We start from the raw sequence: 23,210 nt of genomic DNA, 5'->3' as shown, positions 1-23,210 counted from the left end.
CTAGCCCATACTTCATGCAGTACTCTTACTGGTGCCGGTAAACCCTCAGCTGACGCTGCTCCCACCCACAAGAGATTCAGCGACTTTTGTTCCCCAGTTATTGCCTGCATCATCATAGTGGGTAGGCCTGATGCGCTTCTCCCCACCAGCTGACTACAAGCGGTAGCTGCCCTGCATAGTAGTGAGTCTGGAAATCTGGAGCCATGAGCCCTCTGGATCATATGGGTAGTTGCAGTTTACATAGTGCCACCCTAAGAATCTTATTTATTTATTTATTTGTAACACACCGTAGCTCGCAAGCATCAGGGCGCGAAAAAGACACGAGGGCGAAGATTAACAGGACGACACAAAAGAAAGTAAAGAGGGGGGCAGAAAGATGGCAACATGATTCGGTGTAGAAATTGCCTAGTTATTTGAAGAGAAAGGTCTTCAGATGCCTCCTAAAGAGTTGGGTGTTGCTTTCCAGTCTAAGGCTGCAAGGCAGTTTGTTCCAGTGGGAAGCTGCCAAACTCGGAAAAGCTCGACCGAGACCAGTGGCTTTGCCTGGAAGGCTAGCATTAACGCGTTACCATAGTCCAAGCGAGACAGGATGGTAGCTCTCCCTATCGTGGCACTGTTCTTGATGTTAAGAAATGGTCTGATCTGGCAGAGAAGCCTTTGATAATATTGACAATTTCGCTTAAAATAAGCGGTTTGGGCTTCTGCACCTAGGGAAGATTGTAAATAAATACCTAGGGTTTTGACCTTATTTGATACCTTAATGGTGGAGTCTTTTATAGTGAAGGTGGAATAGGCCGAGCCAAGGTTTTTTAAGGCTTTAGTGCTTCCAAAGGTCATACGTTTCGTTTTAGAACTATTAAGACACATCCAGTGTGTTAACATCCAGTTTTCAATGGTGTTATAGATAATCGATAACTTCTCGTTGTCTAAGGAATGGTTTCCACTCAACTCTAAGATGAGCTGTGTATCGTCAGCGAAATTGGTGAAAAAAATTCCAAGCTGAGATAGAAGAGTACAAAGGCAACGGATGTATAAATTGAAAAGCAAAGGAGAGAAACTGGCTCCTTGAGGGACGCCGCAGTCTACAGGTTTGGGTGAGGTGGAGTGACCTGCCCAGTTGATTTTTGAGTTCCTGTCTTCTAGGAATGATGATACCCAATCTATTGCATCATGGGAGCAGTTACCAGCTGCTCCTAGGGCCTCTCGGAGCTTCCCATGATCTAACAAATCGAAAGCCGCCGAGAGGTCCAAGAGGATTAACAAACCTGTTTTGCCTCTGTCTACGATACTCCGCATTTCTGTCTGTAAGTCCAGCAATGCTGACTCTGTGCTATGGGCACCTCTAAAACTCGTTTGTTGGGGGTGTAGCAGACTGTGCTGGTCTACATAATCTTGCAGTTGCTTGGTTGCTATTTTGTCGAGTACCTTCAGAAGAAAGTTACAATTAGTAATGGGTCTGAGGTTGGTGAGGTCTTGTTGATCTAGTACGGGTTTCTTGACTAGGGGGGTGACTGTGACTGTTTTAATTTCTGTCAGTACTTTCCGGTCCCTAAAGGAAGCATTTGTCATGCGACGGAAAAAAGGGGAGAAGATTTCAGCATTATCAAGAATAAGTTTCGGAGGTATGATGTTTTTGGCGCAAGTGGTGCAATTTATGGAAGAAAGAGTGTTGTTCATGTCTTCGATGGAAACTGGTGAAAATGTAAATTTAGGGATGTCTGAGACAGGATACGTCACCTTGGGTTGCGCAGGTGGTGGCGGATCTGATGTTTTGCAATTTATAATGGAGTCTCTGGCTTTTTTGATTTTATTTGAGAAAGCAAGTTGAACTGCTTCACAGTCGGTCAAGGTTGGTTGGAAGGGTGAAGAGAGAGTGGGTGGTTTTTCGAAAGATTTTAGGATTTGGAACCATTTTCCAGTGGAGTTAGAAGCACTGATGATTTGAGTATTATAGTTTTCTTTTTTTACTTCAACCAGTTTAGCTCTATATGAAAGGTCACATTTTTTCCAGTTTTCTTTATTTTCCTCTGAAGGGGTTTTGTGCCATATTCTTTCTAATTTCCTTTTAGCTATTTTGAAGGTGCTCAATTCCGGTGTGTACCAATGCTGATGGTTTAAGGTTGGGGCGAGCCGGTTTGTTTTTAAGCGGCACATGTTTATCGAAAATTTCCTGGAAATGATTATTGAAATTCCGGATGATGTTTTCACAAGAATCATTATCTGCAGTATTGTTCATGACATGAGTAAGACCTTCTTTGAGGATGTCATGTGTGATTTTCTTAAAGTTTCTGCTTAGAACCGGTTGAGGGGAATTATCGAAATGGACAGCTTTGAAAGTGGGGGAGAATGTAGCTTCAACTTTGTAGTGGTCTGTCCATATACATGGAATGGTATCGGTCACTGTCAATTGAACATTATTTGTGAAAATCCAATCAAGTTGATTACCAGAGGTGCAGGTGGAGCCCTTATTAGCAATGTGGTAATTAATGTTTGTTAGGCTAGTTTCTAGGCTTATAGCCTCTTTGTCGCAGGGGTTACCTCGCCATCTATTCAGATCACCCAAAAGGATAGTCCCAGTATTAGTTCCCTTCAAATTATTCAAGATATGACATAATTCTTCATTGAAGTCTGAGATCAGTGAAGGGGGTCTATATAGGACGATGAAGTTAATACAATGGTTGTTGGAGGGCGTGAGTTTTAGATGAAGAACTTCGCAACCCGTGCAAAGGGTTTTAGTAGTGAACAGCTTCAGAGTCTGTTTAGCGATTATAGCTACCCCCCCTCCTTTACCTGATGTCCGATTTTCATAGTAAATGTTGTAATTGTGGGGGACAGCGCTATCAACAGTTGGGCCTATAGGTTCTTGCAACCAAGTTTCCGTGAGGAAGAGTATGTCCAAGTTGTCTTGGGTGATGTAATCGTGCACATCTTGAGAGTGTTTGTTGAGTGACCTGGTGTTTAGGAGTGCAATTTTCAGGGTGGTATTTCCGAGGCAATTATTATTGCTCCAAAATAGCTTGAGTCGTATCATGTCAAGGTCCTTCAAATATTCTGGAGGTATGAACCTCAGTAAAACCTGCATGCGATGCAGTCCTCGTGGTGGGATTGCCATTTTAGCTGCAGAAATGTTTCCCATAAGGAATAGCGAAGGTTGTCCCAGGTGGTAACCATAAGGTCCAGCTTGCGCCACATATCACTCAGATTCTCCCTGTATACCACACCCAAATCCACATTCACCAGTATCCCCAGATATTTAACCCCTTAACTGCTGAGGATTTTCCCTCTCTATGTTGAGCCCTTTTTAGGGATATTTTGGTATGTTGCAGTAAATTGTAACTTTTTAGTTACAAGAGATATCTCAGCCAATATTGACCTCTTTTCTTCACACATGTAGGCCGTCATAATCCGGAATCCTAGTTTGCTGTAGGGTGGGTAAGAGAAAATAACAAAAAAGAGAGCACATGTTGTGTTTTTCCAGTAAATTGCAATAAAATGATGTACAATAAGCCTGTGGTTTATTTCTTGTAGTAGCTAGGAACAAATGGTTTGCACTTCTGAATTTGCCATTTTCCAAGCTTTCAAGAAAGAACAGGTTGAGTGGAAACACATTTTTTTTCAATACGGTTTCCATCAGTTTTGGCCGTGGTTGCCAATTCTTTTTTTCACCTTTTATTTTTATTAGTAGGATTTGCTTGGAAGGAATGGAAGGTGGGGTGGGTGGCTAGGAAAGCTCGATGGGAACCCAGAAAGGCATACATTTCTGAAAAGTAGGCAAAATTCGAAGTTCAGGAAGGGGTGATTTGCACAGGTAAGGCAACACCTATGTACCTAATATTTCTATAATTTGTGAAAATTGGAAATGTGAATGAAAAGAAAAGTGTGCTGGACATATTAAGACTGGTAAGGTAATGACTTCTGCCAAAATTGAGAAAAGTAAAGCACTGCTACATTGCCCTGACTCATATAGTTAGGAAATTACACATTTCTGTTAATATTTAAAAAAACAAGCAGTGCCACAGGCCAAAAACTGAGCCATGATGCACAGGATTTTTATGCTTACGGACTAAACAGACGTACTTAGCGTTTGAAAAAAAGGAAAATGAAAGTGGTGAAGAATGGCAAACATGCATTTTTTAAAAGAACACAGGAAGACCTTTTGAAGGGTAGGTGACTTCTCAGGTTACAAAAGCGCAGTGTGCCTAATGCAGCGACTAAATGTAGGACACATTTTGGAAATGAAAGGGCTGTGTAACAAAGTGCAGTAGGAAATGTGTGAAAACCAAAAGAAAAACAACAAATGTCCTACCGTCCCACAGGTGTGCCGACCAAAACGGTACCTCAAATGTGTCGGTGCTCTGACCGGGGCGCAAAGGGAATAGGCTAAACCACTGGTACATCAGACGACCTGGGGAATACTGGTTTTGGCCATCTGGACAACCCATAGATTTGGGTCTGGGTTGTCGCAGCCACCAAGGAAAGCGGGGAACTCCATACAGTTCTGAAAAGAAGACACCTGTGGGAATCTAAAGAGGTCTGACTTTCGCCAATCACCCTAGAATATATTTCCCACAAGGCCCGGCAAACTCCAAAAAGTGGAGAAAGCCCACAATTTTCAGACATTTGCCACCAGGAAACCCCTGAAACACGCCGGCAACAACACATGTCCTACCTTCCCACAGGTGTCCCGACACAAACGGTACCTTACTTGTGTGGTTGCACTTATCTGGGCACAAAGGGGGAAAAGCCTTTCTCCGATACCAATAGGGCTACATGGATCCTGTCTGTTTACATGGAATCTGATGGCATTCTCATTCCTACTATTCTATGTGGTTGATCTGCCCCTTCCTGTATCTGCTCCTTCATTGCACCACTCATCGTGTTGGGATCATTGATTAGTGGATGTACCCCTCCTCTGCCACTGTGGATGTAATATTCTTTGCATAAGTGTCAGTTTAGCCGTCTTCCTTGTCTCATTACTATTGGTTTTTGGCTCTGGGGTGACTAATTGTTCATTAGAACAGGTGAGCCGATTTAGCGAGCAAGGTAAAAAGTGGAGAGCTAGTGATATCCGTTGACGATTTCACAGATGTTGTCTTGGTAACTTCTAATGTGTTTATAAAGGCTTATAGAAGTGGGTGTGTGTGTGTGTGTGTGTTTGTTAATTTGTGACATGTTCGATCATGCCCACCAGGCCTCTATGACAATGTTTGATCTCCTCAATCCTGCAGCCCACTTGCGAGCGCACAGCCACAGGTGCGAACTGCCATTGATACTCAGGGGGATGGATGTGGATGAGGGGAGTACAATAGGCCTGGAACACAATCAATGGACACAGACATATGTTGATTGCAGGGACAGGGTCTTCAAAGGGGAGACTGGACGGGGGATTGATGTGGATGAGGGGAGTGCGATAGGCCAGTAACCTTGTCAAAGCTAACCAAACTTTTACGATACTTTTAGATGTTTGGATGCGTTGTGGACTTACAAAAACTGTTGCACACATGTTTAGAATAACACATTTTATTTTTTAATTTAGTTTGGTAAAGTGTATGGCAATGGCACTACAAATGATACTGCTGCGGTCCAGGTGCTGTTTGTATAAGTCCATGATATTGTCCGTAGTCACTGGGGAATTCATCCTTTCAGACCAATGGTATATAAGGTGCTATATAAATGCAAAATAACAATAACACAGGCAGGTATTACTCATCGAATTCGAAATCCCAGTCTTCCATGAATCCACCATGTAAATGCACAATGGGACAAAAGCCTGTACCACCTGTGTAAGAGATACAGAAATAGTTTACTTGAATGAACCCAATAATTGCATCTTTTTTGTTTGTACTACCTTGTAAAATACTGACAGAACTTGTGATGTTAGGTAGGTATCAAATAGAAACGCACATTCAGCAAAAACCGTTTGGGAGATACTTCCAAGTGAAAGAAATGTAATTATTCGGACTATAAATCTAAAGATGAACACTTTGGTTTCCGATTCGAATTAGTAATTTATTCAATTTTACAGAAAAATGATTTCGTCAGTGATCCATTGAAGTTTTATTGATATAGGGGCACAACATATTATGTAAACCGTCCCGGTTGGCAAACACACAACTTATATAGAGTGAACGTACTCGTTACTTGGATTATGAGTGCAAACTCTAGCTTGAAGTTTGTGCATAAGGACCATCAACATGCGCAAAACGGATCTTCTAAAAACTCGGGTAAGTTCCATTGGAATTTCTTTAACGAACGATCAATGTATGCTTAGAAATGCATGCCCGATCGATTGGGCCGATAACATTTCTGACCGAACTACCCCTTTATGCAAATGGCTATGATAAGTTTATTATATTTGAATAATACACTCAAGTCTGCAAGCACTCATATCTTCAGATATTGTTAAAAAGATGTGCCTCTAGTAGCTTTCTAAATCTGCAAGAGTGAGCTCCTGCAAAGCTATGAGGTTTTTCCATCTACTGATTTCTGCTCGAGCTGAAGAACTGCAAGTAAATGTTTTGAAGGTTAGGGAAAGGTAGATGGAGGATATGAGTGTAATCCAGCTTTTATTCTAGTTTAAATTGAAACTTCAGGTATTTAGGGCCTTTGCCATATTGGTCTTTTGTAACAGTGACCCCTTGAAAGAAATCCTTGCTGGTATCCATCCCTTCTGTACCTTTCATAATGGCTACATTTATTTTCCTCATATGAAATACATATACTTGGGACATTTTCGCTCTGCCTTGGGCAGCCAATTTATCAAGACCTTTTAAAATGCACAGTCCATCCCTTTGGTAAACCCTGGGCAACCATGCACACAATATACTTAGGAGAGCCCGAGCCCGAGTACATCTCGAGCCCCTCACACATCCAAATTTTACATATACATTTACATTACATCAAGCTCCCTCTTACACACCTTATTATGCTTCTCACAGGATTTTACTTTAACACAGATCTCTTGCCTTATCTTGCACCTTTTGCAGGTCAATGCAGCCTAAGCAGACTAAGGTCCTGCTGTCCCTGAGTGGGGCTTAATGAACCTTAACTCAGACAAGGGTTACACTCTTTGAGACTTCTACGGTGGTGAGCTGAGCCAGTATAAAAAACCCAATACCAATACTAATGATAACGATAACATAGAGCCTCAAACCTTGAGTTGATGACAGCAGTCCACTCTTCTGAGGACCGCAGTTCCTAGGTTTCCAGTCCCTAATCTGGAGCAAGTTTTGGACAGCAAAGATCTGCCTGAAAAGATTAAACAATTATTAAAAAAACGACATAATGCTTGCCTCTGATAAATAATTCCCAAATACAGCATTAACAACTACAACTACAAACTGTAGAACAAAACAGACAAACATGGAAACCTAATGCATACAGAATCCATAACCCGTGCAACATGGAACCCATTTATGAATAACCCCACTTTTCCCTCCACCTTCACTGCATGAGAAGGCGCTGCTTTGTAAAGAAAAAAACAAACTCTACAAAACTCAAAAATGTACAGAAAAACAAATGTTAAATCTGTAGGACAGAAGAAAAAGTGGCAGAATGTCTAGGATTATGTCTCAAAATAAGCCCTCAAATTACTCAAATACTTACAGGAGACTTTAGTTAATAATATAGATAGATGTTATAATGGGGTTCTGAAATCTATGAGAACCACACGGGAAGAAGACAGCCGTTGCACCAGGAGCTGAGGGGAGACTCTCTTGACAAATAAATCTTCAAAGTAACTAAACACAAGGTGTGGACAATCTGTGCATGAAACCTAACAAGTGGCGACGAGGAGCCGTATATGGAAGAGGAGAGTCTCCCGGGCATGTGTTTGGCAGACCGATCTAAAGGAAGTCGAGGGCAAAACACAGATGGCTGGAACCCCCTGATTAATAAGGTACTTGAACGGACATTTACCAAAGTTCTCACGGATTCATAGCTATATATATATATACATATACAAGAAAACTCACCGCAAATTCACTCTCTGGCAAACTGCCGCGCAAGTTGAGAAAGCAAAAAACGGATTCCTCAAGGCGAGCGCACTATACGTGGGCACGTCGATGACATACATGCAATGGCATTGAGTAAAGCACCTAACAACGTGCTTTGTGTGCGGCATCTTTGTTTAACAAGGATTACCATAGCAACACACATATGGATACGCGATGGCCGTGTACACGGTATGAGTGTCAATTGCGAGATGAACAATATATGTTAACAAGCCAAGCATTCGTCAGTACAAAGACGGATGAACATTTACAGTGTCCTGAATAAACTGAGGTAGTTGTGCACACTTAATTAAGTTTGGATGGTGATAGAAGAATGGCACAATGCAAGTAGTACTATCCGAGCACTGAATAATTATAGAGAATCGGATTGAAGTTTAAGTTTTGGGTGTCTTCATTGTAACAATAATCACATTTCAGTGCTGGATAAATGGTCATTTAAGTCACGGCATAACAATCTGAATTAAACCTACATCTCCAAGGTGGCAAGGAACAAACCTGTGCAGGGACGATCCAATACCTGAAGATGTATAATCAAAACTGCTAAAACATTTTTTTTTAAAACAACACACTGAAGGGAGAACCGTGTTTAACAAAAGCAACTCAACAATAAATGAAGCACACGTACAGTAATCTTACGCATATATAAGTCATCAAACTAGTTTTCATTCAGGCTGGAACAAACTTCTCCTATATCATACACCTCAACATGCAAAACATCGTGGCACCAGCGAAATTTTTGGCACAACCCGGCAGTCCTGTCTGCTCATGGGAACAATGATTGGACAACTTCCAGGTCTATTTAAGAGCAATTGGTGGGGCAAAGTACAATGATGATCTAAAAGAAGCCACCCTACTCAATTGTGTAGGTACAGAAGCCTTGAGAATATTCAGAACTTTACTGGATCCTAATGTTAATGAAGAAGGATCTGGAGATTCTGCAAGTGGTTCCAGGAAATATGAGACTGCGTTATTGAAGCTGAGCAAACATTTTGGAAACAAAACAAATATAGTTCTGGAACGATATAGATTATTTTCCAGAAAACAGAGCAAGAATGAATCTGTGGATGCATATGTTGCAGCATTAAGAGGTCTCATATCTACGTGTGAATTTACAGGTGTAGCAGACGAGTACTTAAGAGACCAGCTTGTTCTGCATGTGGCCGACTCCCGGATACGACGACGACTATGGCAAGCGAAAAATCCGACATTGGAACAAGCTTTAGAGATAGCTAGATCAAATGAATTAGGAGAAAAATGTATGAGAGAAGTTCAGAACAAGCAGGATTGTATCAACGTCAGGTCAGTCCAAGCTGTGAATGATGGAGAAATTGGTAAAGATGAAGAGGCCCTAGTTGCCATGGTGAAGAGAATTGTTAGATGAGACCTTGGCATGAACTCTAGACAGAACAAAGAAATGTTTCACAGATCACAAAACAGATGCTACAAATGTGGATGGTACAGGCATGCAAATCCAGATAAAGAATGCCCAGCGATACTGGCTGAATGTTTCAGATGTGGTCAGGTGGGCAATTTTGGTAAAGTGTGCCGCAATTCTAGAGGAAGAGGCAGGTTTAACACACTTGGAAGTATAACGAGGAACTATACTCAAGTAGGCAAGGGTGCTACTACTGGCGTAAGAGCTGTTGAAGAAGCTGCTGGTTCAGGTGATATAGTGGCGATAACAAGTGAATTTGAAGAGGACATACAAATATTGGATCTCACATCAAACCAAGGGGCTGTTGGCGCATGGGTATCTATGACCATTAATGGTATTACCCTACAGGTCCTGGTTGACACAGGGTCTCCATATACTATGGTTGATAAGGAGACGCATTTGAAAGTATTGAAGAAGAAGATGGAAGATTTACACGTAACCAAGGTTTGAGCAATGGGCTATGACAAATCTCCAATTGATATTATAGGCTATGTTTGGGTACACTTGGACTTCGAAGGGAGAAAGACCTATTGCAAATTGTATGTAGCCCAAGATAGGTTTTCAATAGTTGGCTGATGGGGGCAAGCATCATTGAAAATCAGAATACACCCAGCTGAGAGCACACCCATTTTGAGCGTGATGGATAACCGTTGTGATTCCGCTTCGGCCCCGGCCAGGAAGTTTTCCCAAAGTTTTTAATGACAACATTGGCATCCTCAAAGGTTTTAAAATTTGCATAATACTTAAAAGAGGGGCAAGGCCAGTAGTGCACAAAGTAAGGAACATTCCAATTGGCATGCGAGAAGCACTGAAAAAGGAACTGGAGAAATTGTGTTCACAGGACATCATTGAGCCTATAGAGAGCTCTGAGTGGCTTTCTCCCATTGTGATCGTAAGAAAGCCAGATGGGTCAATTAGGATGTGTGTTGACTTGAGGGATCTTAATAACAACATATGGATAGTTCGCCATCCTCTACCCAATATTGGAGAGATGCTCACCAGCATGGAGCCTGCAAAGTAGCTCACCACATTAGACTTATCCTCCGCATACCATCAGGTAGTTCTAGAAGAAGAGTCTAGGCATCTTACTTCGTTTATAATGCCCCTGGGTGCATTCAGGTATAAAAGAATGCCGTTCGGTTTGGCATCGGCGGCTGCCGTTTTCCAGAGACTGATGCAACATCTCTTTGATTTTCTACGAGGTGTGCACTACTTTCAGGATGACATTTTAGTCTCCGCTATGTCTGAGGAAGATCATGACGCCAAACTACTAGGGGTGTTGCAAGTTATACAGCAAAAGGGTCTCACCTTAAAGATTGAAAAATGCAAGATAAAGAAAAGAGAGGTGACTTATCTTGGTCATTGCATCAATGTTGAAGGGATTAAACCTAAAGAGACTTTGGTAAACACCATCCTCAAGCTTCCTGATCCCTCCAATAAAGACCAACTGAGAAGTTTGTTGGGACTCACAGAATACTATTCGAAATTTATAGATCATTATGCGATTAGAACGACTCAGATGAGAAGTTTATTCACTAAAGGTATAAAATTTGAATGGTCTGAGGAATGCAAAGACGAACTAAAGTCAATCAAAATGTTAATTAACAGAGCACCTGCCCTAAAAATGTTTGATTGCAGCGCTAGGACCATCGTGTATGTGGATGCCAGCAATATAGGGTTGGGAGGTGTTTTAGAACAAGTGCAGAATGGGAATGTGGTGCCAATTGTTTTCGCTTCCAGGACATTGAAAGGGGCGGAAAAGAACTATTCTACCATTGAGAAGGAAGCTCTAGCTGTGAAATGGATCTTAGAGCATTTCAAAGGACTTATATGGGGCACCCCCATTGAATTTAAGACAGATCATAAACCCCTTATTCGGTCTAAACCCAAAGAACACACATTTGACTTCCCCACGCATTAGAAGGTGGATATTGATCATTATGCAATATAATGTGACCATCAAATATACCCCAGGAAGAACGAATATTGTAGCTGATTGTTTTTCCCGTTTGCCATGCTCTTCTGAAGATGAAGATTTTAATAGAAATGAGGAAGAGACCGATTGTGTTATAGCACAGATACATCCTAGTTTTTGTAAGGAGGAATGGATTGAAGCCACAAAGCTAGATTTGGAAGAAGGACAATTAAGAAAGGCGGTGGAGAGTGGTTGGAAAGATTTGGATAGAGCTATAGAACCTTGGGAGAAGATGAAAGGCGAGTTATCATGTGATGCAGTATGTATATACCGGGGAGATCGCATTGTTCCACCCACAAATTTAAGGGGGAGGATTATGGAAATTGCACAGGAAGGACATATGGGAAGGAGTTTAACGAAGAGAAGAGTGAGGGAGGGCGTGTTGGTGGCCCAACATGTGGGGTGATTTGGAAACGATAGTCAAGGAATGTTCCGCTTGTGCAATGAGTGACAAAGGAAAGGTTACCAGGGTCACACCCTTGCAACAAATACCGGTACCAGATTCAGTGTGGACAAAGTTAGCTATTGACATTGCTGGTCGATATGAGATATTAGAACCACAAAAGATATATTTTATTGTATTAGTTGACTATACATCGAAATGGGTGGAGTGTGGAATCATTGAAGAGTCAGTTTCTGTTCTGAAAGTAAAGACATTTTTGGAACACATTTTTAATAGAGAGGGTGAACCTCAAGAATTGATATTGGATAATGGTGCACAATTCATGTCACAGGAGGTTCAATGCTTTCTCAAGGAACGAGCCATAAAGCATAACACGGCGGCGCTATATCATCCTATGAAAAATGGATTAGTTCAGAGCATGACCGCTTCATAAAGGATGTTATTCAGTTAGCCATTGTAAATAGACTGCCATGGAAGGAAACACTTAAGGAGGCACTAAACACGTACAAAACATACATGCCAACATTCCGACGCACCTGGGAGGGAGATTTCAGCAGAGAAATCAGGAGACGTAATTTTTACCCATAGGAATGCATTGGGGCTACAATTATTTTAGGCGGGAGAATGTGAAAAGTAGTCATATTTTTCACTGAAAAGTCGGGAGTCTCCCGCCTAAATGGGGAGGGTTGGCATGTATGACAAAGTCACTCCACATTTTGTAACTGAGGATGAACCTTTTACACTTATGAGAGGATGAATTGCTACCAACAGACTCAGACCTGCTTGGTTGACATTAAAGAAGAATAAAAACATTGATATGGAAGAAATTGTAAAGAGAGTAAAGAGGAAACAAGAAGAACATAAAAAATACTATGACAAACAAAAACATGCAAAAGAAAGTAGAATTGAAAAAGGGGACTGGATCAGGGTAAGAGAACCTAGAAGAGTCATGAAAGGAGAGTCCAAATTCCGATCTCCACAGAGAGTGGTTAAATGCTCAAAGAAGTCAGTAATTTTAGAAGATGGTAACTGTGATGTCGGGTCCCTGGTGGTGTGTGTGGGGCCCGACCTTGGGGGTAGGCTCGGCTTGGGCCTGGCTTGGTGCGCCGCGGTGCACAAAAGAAAGACGTGACCACACATTTCGCTGCATAAACCCGGACTGGTGTTCTAACGCCAGTTCCGGTGATTCCTTTATTTCCGGTGTGTCACGTGACCCGTAAATAACTGGGCACGTGACACCACATTCCTCCCCAACTTGGAGGTGTTTACACTACTATTAACAACAAAACATTAGAACGGTACCGTGCATTCAAACTGACTCTGAGTTCATCTTGGCCGGGTTTTCTGTAGGTAAACTCCGTCCACCACGTATCCCTGGAGACGGGAGGACGGTCTCGGCCTCTCTCTCAGGAGGTATCGGGTGTTACCTCTCTCTGGCATGTCCGCTCTTGGGAGCTCAGGTTCAGTCCTACCTTCTTGCTGGTGTGTCGTCTCAGGGTCTCTTGGCTTGGCATAGGTTCGGGGTGATACTTGGTCTTGGGGCGTGCACAGTGCCATCGTCTCTCTTCTTGGGGACGCTGGGCACTCTTCCCACAGTTCGGGTGGTACTTTCCTGAAGTGTGACACATTCCTTGTCACTGTTTCGCTCCCTCGGGTGGAGATAACCATGCTGTGGTTTGCCGCACTGACTGTCCACGGTTGGAGTTCAAAATTGAGGGACATCTTCTTGGGCGTATCCCGGTTTTTGACGATGACCGTGTCGCCTGGCGTTAACTCTCTGTGACTGGCTCGCCTGGTAATGGTTTCTCGTTCATTTCGCCTCAGTCGCATGGCGTCTTTGACCGGGATGTCCGGTTCGGGGGCTACCCACTGAGGGTGTATGGGAAGCTCTCCCTGTATGGGTACCCTGAGCATGAGAGCAGCAGGGCTGATGCCTGTGGAAGAGTGTGGGGTTTGCCTGTGGGTCCTCAGGAAATGATATACCGCTCTCAGCCATGGAAGTCCTCGTTCTTTGGCGATGCGAAAGGCCTTATTGAGTGACCCCATGAATCTCTCGGCGTCGCAGTTTGCTTGGGGCCATCTTGGGGTGATTCGCTTGTGTTTTACATTTATGTCCTTAAAGAAGTCGCGCAGCTCTTGGCTGGTAAATGATGGTCCGTTGTCGCTCTTTATCTTTCTTGGTATTCCGTGTGTTGCGAAGATCTTTTCTAGCGTGAGGATTGTGGTCTCCGTGTTGGTTGTAAGAGGATTCAATTCAACACTACAGCTAAGTCAACGCCTAGTCTAGAATACTGAATGAAAACCCTTATTGATATATCTTTATGTCCAGTTCATGCGTTCTGGATGACTACCCCTATATAACACCCCTCTCTTGGAAGCCTCCTGACCCCACTGAGCCAAGAAGTAGTTCTGTTTTGCAAGTTAAAAGGTTTATTTGAGAATTTAAACAATATATATATATATCACACTTTATAATAAATTAATAATTGGATATCACACTTAATCTGATCAGTAATCAATAATGGATAGTCTGGCACTAGCACACTTCTTGATAATCAATGATGAGTGGTTATAGGATGGATAAGATAGCAACAATACTTTTATGGTTTCAAATGGATGCAATGTGGAATGAAATGCAGTACAGAAAATAACTTGATAGGATTTCAGCAAAAGACAATGTAATCACTTTCTTGGACAATTCACCCCCCCCCTTTTATGCAATGCAAGGAAATGGAAGGAAGGCACACAGTTCTCAGAAATGCAATCAAATGTGATTCAGTTCACCCCAGCAAGCTTAGACTACAAAAGTTTGAAACACAGGCGCAAAATGCTTTTATATGTGCTGGCAATGAAGTGAAAAATATGCTAAAATGCTTTTAATTCCCTCTGGAGGTTCAGGATGAGTGGTATCTAGTTAATATTAGTCCAGGCTCACTCTTGCAATGATTCAGGGATGATTAGCAGGTTAAACGAATTTCTGGCAAATGAAAGTAAGGAAGCTGCTGTTTTCACACGTGGAGGAATTTGCAAATCGCGGCAGATTTTTCCGAGTGCGCCGGGCGCGATTACAGTGGAACTACAAGGACTAGCACTATCGTTTTGGGGTCCTAGGACAGCCTAGGATCTCAGGTTCCAGATGAAAGTTACTGCAAGTCTCTAAGACAAACGGTCACGGAGATATGAGCGATATGGTAAAGGTCGTTTTTCAGATTTTAAATTTTAAAGTTCAAAGTGACAAGTGACAGTTTGCAACTAGAAAATGACAGGTGACAGCTTTGCAAATGACAGGTGACAGTTAGGAGGCAGTTCTGGTTAGATTAAAATAGATTGAATTATATTATTTTAACTAAGAGATTGGTTCTGCACAGTTTTGCTAAGTACTCACAATATATTTAGAAATATGCCTCGCCACGGATCTGGTCAGGTTTTGGACTGGACTCCGGTTCAGCTCTCTGGTTCTGCTAACAGCGGTCTGGGTCAGCTCTACTCTGCTGGTCTGGTCTGGGTCTCTGAAGGTGGATAGATTGAATTCTCTATGTTGGCTCTCTGGAGGTTTATGGAGGTAAAGTATGGATTTTTCCGGCAGAGTGTCCCGCAGCAGATGGAAAAGAATGTCCCTGTCTGTCTGCTTTTATCTGTTTTTAAAATGGGTGTGTGTGCAGCATCACTAGACCCTAACCCTCTCCACTTGCCATTGGCCACTTCCTCCTCTTCCCCTTGATTGGGGGAATGAAATGAAGTGTCATCATGATGAGGTCTGTTTATGATACAGAGAACCCACCCCTGTCAACTTTACACACAATCTACATCTGACCTAAAAACATATTTGCACAGGTACACATTTGTTTAAATTTACATGCACCCATCACATATCACAGGAGGTATACCCTGTCCGAATCTGCTCTTCCTGGGGGCTTGCATCCAGAAATGGCAATATTTTGCACTTTTTAACTGGTTTGCAATATCGGACATTAACCCAAATTTACACACATGTGCGCAAGGAGTATGGACATTAATTGATGAAGTGTCAGATTTTTCACATGCATACATTTTGAGTAATATCCTCTTTTCCGCTAAAGCCCCCCTGAACATACCACCGGGTCCTAACACGTCTTCAAATGTGCACCGAAAAATCACAAGAATTATGGTATCATTTAAATACTTATGACAAGTCCGTACTATGAGTTATTCACCTTTTTCTAAAACCATATTCTGGCTACAGGGGTGTGTCTTTTCAGGTCACATGGTACAGAAACCAGTCTTTCCAGTTTCTGCCAAGCTCAGAGACCCTGCCCCTCCCAGCTTCTGCCAAGAGGAAGCTGTTTTACGACACCTGCAATAAACCATCTGCCTGGGTGAAGGGGGTTGCATTGTTCAGAGCTCCTGTATTCTGTGGGGGCTCCCCTTAATTCAATTATCAGAGAGATGGCATATCCTTAGTGTGGCCAGCAGGAAACAGCCAGGCCTGGGAAGTTACTGTGAATCAAGTTTCACTCCTGATGGGGGTATTTGCCAGGCAAAATTGGAATCTCTTTAAGCCAGTTTTTAGCTACATGTCATTTCTGTTCTCCAGTTTTCTGCATTCAAATAAACTAACCATTTTTTACATATGCAGCTAGAATGCTGATTCTAAGTTTAAAACTATGACATTTAAACAATTGCAACCTATGTGACACTCAAAAGTAGGTCACTCATTTCTTTTAAACATTTAGATTTTTAGTGTCTTTCAGTCCAAATTTACTTAAACTGCTGAAATCCACAGCTCAGCCAGTCTTGTTATAAACCTTCAAGTCACTTTAGAATATAACTTTACATTGTATCCACCTCTCAGTAAGTCTTTCTTTGGCCTGCTTTGGGTTCATTTATTCAGTTTTACACAAAAAAGTAAAATCTGGTGTTGTTTTAAAACGTCGGCTTTCTGATAGTGGTGAGTACTGGTAATGCACCCATTTTTGGGATTTAAGAAATGAATTCCCCACAATTCTAGGTTGCTTTTGGCAATCAGCATTGCCATTCCCAATGGTTTCAGGCTACTGTGTGGGTAGTCCAATGGGGTTTTTAGGCAGTGCCCTTCTGTGCCCATAACATCGGCAAAAATGGGTGGCAGCCTATTCTTCATGCACTTCCCTGGGCATTTTCTGGGAAGCTCTGGCCATCATGATGTTTTCAATGCCAGTACTGCACAGTTTTTGAGGTAGGGCTCGGATGCATGGGTAAAAACATCCCACAAGCTGGACGCCACGTGTTCTACCTCAGGATACCTGCTGAACTCGTCAATTACCACGAGTAGATATCCTTCGCCGGCAATTGTACAGTGATCCATGCTGACTGCATCCCACCGCTTGCTGCTTCTTGGGGCACTACTGATGGGCTCCGGGTTCTCAGGCCTTCTGGAGGCTTGGCAGGCTGCGCAGGATTCTACCAGCTCCACTACCCGTTGTTGTATGTTGGGCATCCACATTCTGGACTTTAGGTATGCCGTGGTTTTGACAATGCCCTGGTGTCTGCTGTGAGCTAGCTGGAGGGCTCTCTCCTCTAGTGATGCTGGCAGTATGATTCGGTGGCCTTTGAGGAGTACCCCTTCGGGGGCAACAGAGAGCTCATGTCGGATCCCGAATATTGCTCGGAGTTTGGCTTGAGCTGACGTGGTGCGTTGGGCCATGGACGTGAGGTAGTTCTTCCAATTACCTGACTGGATGGCGGTGGTGGTATGTTGCAGGATGGGATCCGCTTCCGTTTCACATGCTACTTCTTGCAAGGTCAGGGCTCGTGTTCGGGCGCAGGCGACTACGTGGCACACATGTTCGTCAGTTTCCTTCGAATGGCGTTGTTCTCCTTCCGTGGCAGGCCTCGGGTGACGGGACAGGTAATCGGCTGGGTTGTCTGTCCCTGGGCGATATTCAACTTCGATATTGTAGGGTTGCAGTTGCACCATCCATTTCTCAATGCGTGCTGGTGGGTGAGGAGCCGACCCTCAGAATATCGGGATCAGGGGTTTGTGGTCCGAAAATACCTTTGCTTGCTTGCCCAGCAGGTACACTTTGAAGTGACGGCATCCCCACAGGATAGCGAGTGCTTCCTTCTCTATGTGTGCATAGTTCTGCTCAGGTTTGGTGAGTGCCCGACTGGCAAATGCGATGGGGAACACGTTGCCTTCAATGTCTGTCTGGGTTAGTACCGCTCCAAGGCCAACCGGGCTGGCATCTACAAGGAGTTTGGTATGCCTTTCTATGTTGAAGAATGCCATGGTTGTGGAGGCTGACAGTGAGTCCTTAATCTGTTGAAATGCTTGTTGGTGGATCGATGTCCATTCCCACTTCTGGTCTTTCTTCGTTAGTTCTCTGAGTGGGCTTGCAATATTGGCGAGGTCTGGAATGAACCGCGCGCAGTACGTCGCCATTCCCATGAAGCTCCTTACCTCAGTGGCAGATTGAGGTGCCTTGGTGTTCTTTATGTCCTCCACCTTGGAGGGGTCAGGTGATACGCCTTTTGCGTTGAAGATGTACCCAAAGAAACCTAGTTCTTCCTTTGCGAATTCGCATTTTTCTGCGTTTAGGGTCAGGCCTGCTTCTTCCAATCTGCCCAGGACTGCTGCCAGGCATTTGTGGTGCTCTCTCTCATTTGACGCGTACACAAGGATGTCGTCGCTGATGTTTGTGGTGCCCCCTAGGCCAGCGAGGACTTTTCGAATACCTCCGCAGCTGACAATATCCCGAAGTTAAGCCATTTGTACCGTCTTAGACCGAGGTGAGAGGAGAATGTGGTAATATATCTCGACTCTCTGGCTAGTCGGAGCTGGTGATAGCCGGATCTGAGGTCCAGTTTGCTGAATATTGTTGCTCCTGTGAGGTCCACAATGAGCTCATCTATCATTGGAGTTATGTGGCGTTCTCTTCCGATGGCTGCATTGGGAAGCCTCATGTCTATACAGATTCGTACTGCGTTGGGTTGTTTGGGTTTTTGGGCAACCACCATGGCGGATACCAACGGGGTTGGGCCTGACGTCTTTTCTATTATTCCTGCTTCTTCGAGCTTGGCCAGTTCCTTCTCCACTGCCTCTCTGAAGTGGAACGGTATCCGTCGGTGTCGGACGGCTTTCGGCTCGATGGTAGGGTCTATGTGGAGCTTGATGGTTCGACCTTTCAGGCATCCGATGCCTTGGAATATCTTCTGGTATTGTTCTAGTAGGCCATCGAGTTCTTTGTGTTGAAGGCTGAAAGTGAAATGTACTAATTTCAGTTTTTCCGCTGTCTTGCAGCTTAGCAGCGTTTCACAGCCAGCATCCACGACATATATGCGTGCCCGGCAACTGGTGTCATTATGAGAAAAGTCTGATTTAAAGGATCCTAGCACTGGTGGGGGCTTCTTGCATCCGTTCTTCTCATGGAGTTTGGGCTTCAGGCGGAGCTTGTCGAATGCTGTCGTTGGCATTACATTCACTGTTGCGCCAGTGTCGATGACTACTTTTAGTGGTTCTCCATTGGCGATGACTGTACATGAGGGTCTCTTCCGTTGTCGGGATCTATGTGGTTCAACGGCCGAGATGAGGTGCACCCGGTGTATCCGCTTGTTCCCTCTTTTCCATCTGTCTTTGTCTCTCCTATCAGGGGATTCGCTGTCATCGCTGTCATCACTCTCGCTTGTGTCCGGGGATCTTTGGGAGTGATCAACGGCTCTGGCCTTTCCTTTCTTGTTAGGCTGGAATGGATTTTCTCTGAGTGCAAACTTTTTCGGCGCTCTTGCCCTGGTTACGGAGTTGGTTCTCTGTCGTTTCGGTTTGGCGGGTTTAGACAGACTGCAGCCTAATGATTAAGGCAGTTGCATTTTCGGCATGTTGACCCCCATGCGGGACAGGATTCACCTTTGTGCCACGGACCGCCGCACCATTTGCAGGCTTTTTCCTTCCCTTGCCGTTGATTATTTGGAGGTGGATGGCGAACTCCTCATCAGGGAACTCGCAGCCGACCGTCATCTCGCGCAAGCGTGCATGAAATTTATCAACTGTCTCGGTGTCTCGCTGCCTGGCCATGCAGAAATGAAAACGCTCATAGTCTGGGTTGAGGTCAGGTTTGAACATGTTAGTGAGCACAGTCTTCGCAGCGTCATAGTCGTTTCCGTCTCCGCGGTTTGGGATGGCGTTAAACAGGCGTAAGGCGGCAGCCCCGATATTGAGCAAAAGGAAGGTGCGTTTCCTCTTTGGTACCGTGATATCTCTTGTGTCGAGATGCATTTCAAACTGTTGTAGCCAGATTTCCCAGCGAATGGCTGCTCCAGTGGTGAATGGGTCAAACGGAGGCATGAGCGTGGTGAGCGCTGGGTCGGGTGATCTGTGGTGATGCTCCTTCTGGATGACGAGCTAGTGTTGACCCTCGAGGGGCTTGACTCTCTGCTGGACATGTTGCGTTACTGGGGTGATGGCGCAGCCAAAAATTGCAGGCCGGTAGGGCTTCACTCACCCGTGTCGTGATGCAGGTGCCTGGGTGCTTGAGTGATGTCTTCCGTTGACTTTGATAGCTTGGTTGTGCCTCCTGATATTTTAATAGTTCAATAGGAGAAAAAAAATATATATATTTTTTTAATAACCTAAATTGTTCTTGGGTGAGGCAGGACTTGCTGCAACCACTTTGTACCGAGCGCGATGCTCCTAGAACGTTGGGGGGGCCTGAGAACGAGGCTTCCAAAGTTTCCGTCGGGCCTGCGTGTAGGTTTGGAATGTTGGGGGTGTGAAAACGAGGCTCGGATGCTGCGCGTGTTGTATGCAGCTCCTCTCGCGGGCTCTTCTCCTTTCCCCTCGTCACCAGTGTGATGTCGGGTCCCTGGTGGTGTGTGTGGGGCCCGACCTTGGGGGTAGGCCCAGCTTGGTCCTGGCTTGGTGCGCCGCAGTGAACAATAGAAAGACGCGACCACACGTTTCGCTGCATAAACCCGGACTGGCATTCTAACGCCAGTTCCGGTGATTCCTTTATTTCCGGTGTGTCACGTGACCCGGAAATAACTGGGCATGTGACACCACAGTAACAAGTGGTCATGCAACGATGTCATTTTGGAAAGAGACAGCCATAGATATAGCCCGATAAGTGACATTGATCAAAATAAAATGTTTGTAAATGGTGTTGATTTTTCTGGGAAATTCGTGAGTCAGGGAATGCATACAGGAGCCTCTGATGATAATACAATTCTTACAAGACCCAGAAGAATTGTACCAAACGAGGAAAAAGAATTTATTTATTATTGAAACTGTGAACTGCGTGAACCATCATCAATCACGCCATACTATCCTTCATTAGTTATGGAACTTATCCACGTCTATCCTTTTATTAAGCAATTATCTATAGTAACATTTCAGTGTTTTCTTTATTTGTACATAGTTTAATACCGCATTTTGTAAATATTGTGTGGAAGGACATGTTATAATGTAGATCTGTTATTAGAATGTTTCGGTTGCACGGTTCCATCTAAGAGTGTTCTGCCCGTGTGGTTCTGAAATCTATGAGAATCACACGGGAAGAAGACAGCCGTTGCACCGGGAGCTGAGGGGAGACTCTCTTAACAAATAAAGCTTCAAAGTAACTAAACACAGGGTGTGGACAATCTGTGCATGAAACCTAACAATAGCATAACATTAAATCACACACAATCATATTTATCTGAATAACATTTACAAAATATACGAAAGAAATGATTCTCTTTAGTTTTGCAATACTTGTTTTCTTTTGGTTATGCCCAAAAAGAATTATTGAAGAGCAGACTGTCTCTTCTCTGAAAACACAGTTTTAATTCAAATATCTTCTTTGCACATACCTTGCTGATAGCTGTCTTGCTCTGAGCATGCTTTGCCTTCGCTGGTTCCTGCGTCGACTATGAAAGTGTATCTTCATCACGCATGCGCCATTCAGTATGTTCTTTCTGCGCATGCGCCTATGGCTAGTGTCTCAGCACTGCGCATGTCAGTCCATTGGCTGCAGATAACGAGCGGTTACTTGGGAGACTGCTGCCACCCTGTGATGTTTGCCGTGTGGATGTGTATCCATTGTTCCTCCCTTGGACAGCCGTGCTCTTTCTCACTAGTGCTACATTTGTAAATAGAAAACAGAGCACAAGCTAAAAAGGAACAATTGTGACATAATTGGCTGGAGGTGAGGGACCTGCAACGTTTCCTCGCCCTTGTTATGGGAAAGGAATCTGTCTTCTTACTGTGGGAATATGTTGAGTTGTCTCTGTTTTTCCTTAATTTAGCCCACCTTAATCCTTTCCAGTGTGTATGTGATGGAGGGTGGGGGAGGGATGGGCAGTGTCCTCTGCGGGCGTTTCAATTATATGCCTTCTGTGCATGACCTGTAAATCCTTTCATAATTTAATTTAGCTCATTCTTATTGTAGATGAATTAATCATGTGATAAATTAGATTTTTCTATAACTGAATGCACTATTGTTTTATCGTCGTGTTCAGAAAAAGGCAACACCACAAACTATAAAAGGGATCTGCTTTAGTTTCTGCCGGTGCACACGTTCTCTTGCCCACACCCTCCCCGTCCCCTTTGTTCCCCATCTTAATTTCTTCCATGTTGCCTCTTCCTGGAAGAGGCGTCCATGTCCTACAGATCCCTGATTCAGGGTCCTGGTCTGTGGCTCAGTGGAATAATACATCCACTTGCAGACTCTGTGTTTGATCTCATGGTCACCAGTTTGCATCACTGAAGGTCCATTTACACCTTCATCATTCCAAGATTGACAGTGTTGTGGTTGGCTCGTGGGCATACAGATCAGCCAGACAGTTGCTAGTGGCACCCAGCAGGGACAGACACTCCACAATCACATGGCCACACCAGATGCAGGGGTCACCCTGCCCTAACCCTCAGGTCTTTGATCACACAACCGGGGTATGTGTGGGATCACCCAGACCAGTCACTAGCGCCATGGGCACAGAGGCCAGGAGTACATATATGGGCCGTGATCACATGGCAGGTATACAATGAATGACATGGACACCAGTTGCCACTCGGGGAGTCTGCTGCTGTGCTGCCGCAATGCCGGCTGAGGTTCCTTTTTTATTGGGGAGTCACGTCATGACAGAGTCAGGACCCCCATCCTTAAAGGGGACCACACCACACTCCTCCTTTTTTATAACAAAAAAAACTGTAAAAATCAAAACATGTGAACTAACATGGCCTCGGTTTCATTCCAATCGGGCACCCATTCCGTTACAGGACACAAGAAGTCCTCTCGTCACCTGGTGATCCCAGATCCTTGGATCAAATTCCTCACTCCATGGAATCTTACTCCAGTCCTGCCCCGCTCGTTGGTGACACCCCGATCATCCCTAGGCACAAAATAGGAAGAACGTATCCCCCGTCCTCATCATCTTCCCACGCAGGCTCTCTTTCTT

At 44.0% G+C, this 23,210-nt stretch overlaps 1 long non-coding RNA gene and 1 pseudogene across 1 annotated transcript; one reads left to right on the top strand and one right to left on the bottom strand.

The window, feature by feature from the left end:
- LOC138515409 (zinc finger protein 850-like) overlaps positions 1-23,210 on the top strand; it is a 131,293-nt pseudogene that overhangs the window by 70,462 nt on the left and 37,621 nt on the right.
- On the bottom strand, positions 5,505-21,702 carry LOC138516959 (uncharacterized). Its single transcript, XR_011282336.1, has 3 exons — positions 21,627-21,702; positions 7,154-7,248; positions 5,505-5,779 (listed from the first exon to the last, which is right to left on the bottom strand). It is a non-coding gene; the product is annotated as an uncharacterized lncRNA (long non-coding RNA).

Source organism: Ambystoma mexicanum, chromosome 6q (assembly GCF_040938575.1).
Source record: "Ambystoma mexicanum isolate Mex_15411 chromosome 6q, UKY_AmexF1_1, whole genome shotgun sequence".
In the NCBI taxonomy this organism is placed as follows: Eukaryota; Metazoa; Chordata; class Amphibia; order Caudata; family Ambystomatidae; genus Ambystoma; species Ambystoma mexicanum.
This window is presented reverse-complemented; position numbering and strand designations above follow the sequence as displayed.